This window comes from Protomyctophum parallelum (assembly GCF_964188405.1).
Source record: "Protomyctophum parallelum genome assembly, chromosome: 18".
Lineage (NCBI taxonomy): Eukaryota > Metazoa > Chordata > Actinopteri > Myctophiformes > Myctophidae > Protomyctophum > Protomyctophum parallelum.
In genome coordinates, this window is record NC_139716.1 from 14,155,529 (window position 1) to 14,161,882 (window position 6,354).

Genomic DNA, 6,354 nt, shown 5'->3' on the forward strand with positions numbered 1-6,354 from the left:
ACACTCATTCTCTCTCACTCACTCACACACTCACTCACACACTCACACACTCACACACTCACACACTCAGACACACACACACACACACACACACACACACACACACACACACACACACACACACACACACACACACACACACACACACACAGCACGCGCACACACACAACTACAATGACTTGTGAAGATAGATTGTCGCTAAGCAACAGGAAAGAGACTCAAAAAATGGTTCGCATTCCGTCACGGTACAATTGCATCTCATTGCTGTATGGTTAAAACCTCCCATCTATCTCCATATTTATTTACTTATTTTTTTTATATATATATTTCTTTTCCATAAAATAATTCACTGCTTTGTCATACAAAAATTCATAACCATTTTGAAAGGGATAGTTTGGCTGTGTCTGTGTGGATTCTTTCTAAATACTCAACCAATGAAAAGCATTAAACAAACAATAGCTTGTGATAATAACACGTGGTTCCATTTTCAATTTCCTGAAATGTAATTACCATTTCGGACATACAAGGTTTCCACCCTGCAACAGAGACGCACAGACATGTACCGACATGCATGCACAGATGAATTACTAGTGATAATAATAATAATAATAATAACCACACTGCAGGATCCATTCGAACACACGGTTCTATTTTCAATTTCCTGAAAAGTAACCATTTTGGACATACACGTTTTCCACCCGACAGGGACACTGTACAGACAGACATGCATGCACGCACATACATACATAAGATCTCCCGTGAGGCTTATATCACTCATTTTAAATAGCCTGCACTTCAGATTCAGATGTGTTAATGTCATCATATCCTTGTATCAGAAAGCCCACTTCACTGCCCATTCATTCTCAACGTCATGGGCCCTGCACTTAGAGCCAGCCTTAAAAGCATGGTCAAATTAGCATGTTGTATGGCAAAAAGAAAAAACGCTTGACAGAGTACAAATTAGTTTTGCAATGACGTTCTTTCATTAATCACTTAAACCCTTCATTGACCGGGTTCCCTGGGGGCTCTATCCCAGCCCCCCCCCCCCTCATTTTATTCCTCTACCTACACGAAATCTCTTCGCTGAAAATAGCTGATCTACAAGCTCAGACCGCATTGAAATGAGTCACAAACTGCTACGGTATTTTTTGCCAACTGCAATGTTTTCCTATTGTATTATGACATGCATGCCCAGAATATGAATGCAGTATAGGATATGGGTGCAAGTGGTTAATGCAACCCGATCTCATGCACAGAGATAAGATATATGTACGGAATTGCAATTCCTGTACATGACTAGAAAACCCCCAAATCCTTACATATGACGTTGAAATACCTCCCCATAGAGTCATAGACTAAATGACAGAGGGGTGCCGTCTCTACCAAACTTGAATCAGCCCCGTCCGAGTTGTAAACCGATAGGGACAGAATAGTAAATAATGTCAAACCCGAACTCAGTCACCTGCAGCCCGAACCAGCCACAGCGAGATAGGACTCCGTCTCCGTCGCGGTCAAAACACTATAGTGTCATATATGTACGGATTTGGGGGTTTTCTAGTTGTGTACGCATATTATTTCTGTGAGATTATAGGCTGGGTTAATGAGTGCTGATGGGATTTAATCATGGCAGCGGTGGCCGAACGGCTTGCGGAGCGGTCTTGATATCGGAGGGTCGCTAGTTCGTATCCCCGGACCGGCACGTTAAAATGACCACCGCTGAAGTGCCCTTGGACAAGGCATTGAACCCCTACCATGAAATGTTCTGTGAGCAGGGCCTGGCTGTAAACAAGTTCTTGAGCTTAGTCCAGTTACCCTGGGTAAACATAGTACCTTTCCTTTGCTTTTGGCACTATAGATAGCGGATTGAACAGGGACAAAGTCACGTTTAATTATTAGAGCATTAAATGCGGTCTACTGCAACCGTCTCCAGCGCAAACTGTTTCATTGTGACCTTTTGGAGAAATTCATTAGGCTGTATTCTGCGTTGATCAAAAGCTACTGTTTAGACAGCGGCGACGCCCGTTGTCCGACATGACAAACCTTCAGTCAGAATAAGAAACAATAGCGCACATCCTCCGGTCTTTGTTAAACTAGATATAAATACTTTTTTCCACAATAACAGCAGGCAGGAAATACGTTTTGAAACGGGTCGAAACGTTGTATGTCACGGCATTAAAAAACCCTAAAACTAAATCTAACCTTTACTATATAAACCTAACCTCAGTCTTAACCGGCCACATAAGTCCCCTAACCTCATATCAGTTTTAACCAGCCATATAGTCAGTTGACAACGGGAAAATGAGTTCAATGCAAGTGAACAGGGTTTTACACTGGGATCCATTTGCCATTTACTGTTTATTGTTCTTCCGCATCACGACAGTGGATTCTTTTTCGACAAACCATGGGACTATTTTCAGGGGGATTTTCATGGAGGCACAGATACTTTGCCGTATGCTCCAAAGGAAATAAAACAATAATATTGTTTACATAGATGTCACTTCATGCCGATATTATCGGTATTATCGGCCGATATCATCGGCAGTGACCGTGGCTTAAATAGCCTATAACGCACGGAATGTGTTAAAGGAAAGATATGCTTTGTTTTGATTCAGACTTTTTCCATGTTATCAAAGTCAGTGTTTTGGCAATTGTTTGAAGACCCACTTGTTGGGAATGGTTGCTGACCGGCAGGGCAAAGTGAGAGGGCAAAACAAGTTCACGTAGAAAGCTTAAGATGGACCAAAGCAACGGCACTGGAAAGGGCTGTGCCACCATGTTGATCAAAGGGCTGTGCCACCATGTTGATCAAAGGGCTGTGCCACCATGTTGATCAAAGGGCTGTGCCACCATGTTGCAGATCAGCCATGGCTCTTCCCATTTGTTCGATTTTTTTGTTGTTGAAAAATACGTGCAATGACAGATAGTCGAAGATACATAGTCATATTTTCATATAAGAAATTTTTGCTTTTTGCTATTATCAGTTGACCAATGAGCATTTTACACACGCAACCATGCCTGAAACAGCACAGACTTTACAAAACAAACAAACAAAAAAGAAAATAGATAGAAGTTGTTTTCACGATATCATTCCCCATTAACATACAGATGTTCAGCATGTTTAATATACCTTTAACATCCACAGGTTCAGTTCCATGTCTATGCTGTTTTCTTTTTTTCCACAACAAAAAGGTCGCCCGTCAATTTAAGCACTACATGTTAATATAGTTACAGACCCGTAACCGTAACTCCCCGTGGACCCCTGGGGGTCCCTGGACCCTTTGAGGACCCCTGGGGGTCCCTGGACCACCCTTTGAGGACCCCTGGGGGTCCCTGGACCACCCTTTGAGGACCCCTGGGGGTCCCTGGACCACCCTTTGAGGACCCCTGGGGGTCCCTGGATTACCATTTGAGGACCCCTGGGGGTCCCTGGACCACCCTTTGAGGACCCCTGGGGGTCCCTGGACCACCCTTTGAGGACCACTGTACAACGGCTTGCATTTAGTTTCTATATGGAGCACCAAAGTCGTGACGTCACCCACTCATCCCCTGGTTTGCAGAAGTTATTAGTCTACGGAGAATAACATTGTCATTGGGTCATCGTAAAATCGTCTCGTACGAATTGTGGTCCAAAAATAAGCCTCTGCGATATTGTCGGGGAGGCGTCCGTCTCTGCATGGTTCCTGACAGTCGGTCACTAATATTTGGTCGTCTGTTTCTAGCGAAAATGTTACTAATTCAGCAGCGGTAACATTAGCGTTTTCTCGCAGTCAGTTGATTCTTCATATCCATATGACGTGAACGTGAAACACAGTTCTTACATGACGCCATCTACGATTATGCGGATTATAATACAAATACAAAAATACACAAACCTGTGGAATTAGCGCCCTCTAGCGATATCGACGTCAGACTTTGGTAGCCTGGTTAATAAACCAGACCGAATCAGCCTGGTTTATTAACCAGGCTAAGACTTTGGTGCTCTATTAGACTTCAAATCGGCTTTTTTTTTTACATCGTTGCTGTTTGGCAAAATCTACATCTTCTTCTAAATATATTTTTACATAAAGTCTTTCTTGTGGATTCTATAAATATGTAACCACTGAAAAAAGTATTAACAACAGCTCGATAACTCGGATAAATCGGATCCATTGAAACACAGGTTCGCTATTCCATTCCTTTTGTATCATTGGCAAATGTCCATTAAAACTTTGTTTCAGAGAAACAGCACAAATCCTTCATTCTTAAATTTCCTTCAAATTATCAAGTTGACCTACTGTATGAAATGTTTCGTATCTGGGGAAGGACGGCTTAACCCATTCTGAACGGGAACCCATTTTGGTGTTGGCGTCATGTCATGCTTTAGCTATTGAAAAATAGCAGACCTACAAGCTCGTAGCGCGCCACCGAGTGGCGCGCTACGAGCTTGTAGGTCTGCTATCTTTGAAAAATCGAAGAACGACTGACATTTTTTTAGAATCTGATCTCAGGTCAGAATGGGTTCATCAGACCAGTGTGTGTGTCCAGTGGAAACCTCGTATGAATCTGATCTCAGGTCAGGACGGCTTAATATAAAGTATAATACAACGTATACTCTCACATACATCAATGAAGATTATAATCATGTACAATTTGTAAATAACGGAGTTCATAACCGCTCATTTCCCCCAGCATCGCCACCACCATCATCATCATTGTCATCGCGCTCTACTCCGTCATTACAATCCTTCATTTTGATTGGTCAATGGAGTCAATAATCCTTCCGATCAGTGCCGTTGATGTCTCCCGCCAGTCATTTTACTTCCTGTGTCATCATCATGACGTTGCATCATTTCCTGTTCGGTACCACCAGGCCGGATTCCCGCGTTGAACCGAGCGGAAGCGCCAGTCACATGACCCTCTCTGTATATACTCTACTGCTAAATAGATGCCTCTCATTGGCCGCTGCAGTCCATTGGAGCGACGTGTATATATATCGACGTGAGGGAACGGGAAGGAAGGCACGCTATAAGCCACGCACGCTGCCACTCAAAGTGACTACTGGCCAATCACAGCACGTCTTTTCCCGGGACATGTCAGAGTATACCCGAACGTCCGCTCTGTGTCGCACGCAGAAGCTTCTGTGAAGCACGAAGTTTTGGTCTGGAACCCCTTTTGGTGTTAGCATTATGCTATGCTTTAGCTATTGAAAAATAGCAGATCTACAAGCTCATAGCGCGCCACCGAGTGGCGCGCTACGAGCTTGTAGGTCTGCTATTTTTGAAAAATCGAAGAACGACTGACATAGAAACGTAGCTTTTTCAGAAAACTCTCAGGATGTAGAAGACATTTTTTTAGAATCTGATCTCAGGTCAGAATGGGTTTAGTGAACCACCAGCTTGCCCTCACTTTTTGCACATATATACTGTACGTCCCAGAGCCGAAGGAGGCATCTATACCGTTCTATGACTCTGTACAGTATCACAATGTAAACAATTGACAGCTTTGAAAGCACGCCGTGCTCTGAATGGCTTTTTCTATTATGCTAGTTTATAACATCAAGGACCATTCGACTTTTCCACTCCATCTGTTCAAAGTCACACAATGATGTTTTTTCCATACAAAGAACACACAAGTAGCATTTCTAGTGTAAATGCTATTCGATTATAGTGTTTTGCTGCACTTCATATTTTGTACATGTCTCTTGTGAAAATCTTCCACAAATGCGCTTTGTTTTTCCCTTTCTGTCCATTTATAGTTCTATTTTTTTTAGTTTTTTTTTGTCTTTTTGGGGGGGGGGGGGGGGGTATTTTTTTTTCAAAAGTTTTAACAATTTCACGGTAAACAATATCAACACTTGACACCATTGAGAAAAAGAAAATAAGAAAAAGAAAGTGTGTGTGTGTGTGTGTGTGTGTGCGTGCGTGCGTGCTAGCATTGCGTAGGCATGTGCCATCGCAGAGGAGCAAGTGGCTAATAGAATTACATGTTGGGGTTGCCATGGAGATGGCGTGGATCCACACCGTTCCCGTGGCGACCAAGATATGGTGGGCTGAGAGAGAGAGAGAGAGAGAGAGAGAGAGAGAGAGAGGAAGTGTTGCAGAAGAGATATATACTGTATATATATATATATATATATAATATATATACACACACACACCATTTATTTCTCTCCATTTCCTTCTTTTCCTGTACTTTTATCGTAATATATAAACATCCAATATTTAAACAGAGGTCGTTATCTCTCCCTTGCCTCCTCTCTGTTCTCCAGATATTCAGTCTCTGGGCGATATGGTAGCCGTTGCTCCGTTGGCAGACGAGGCCACGATACCCCGACAACTCCACTCAGTCTCAACAACAACAAAAACACGGAAAGTA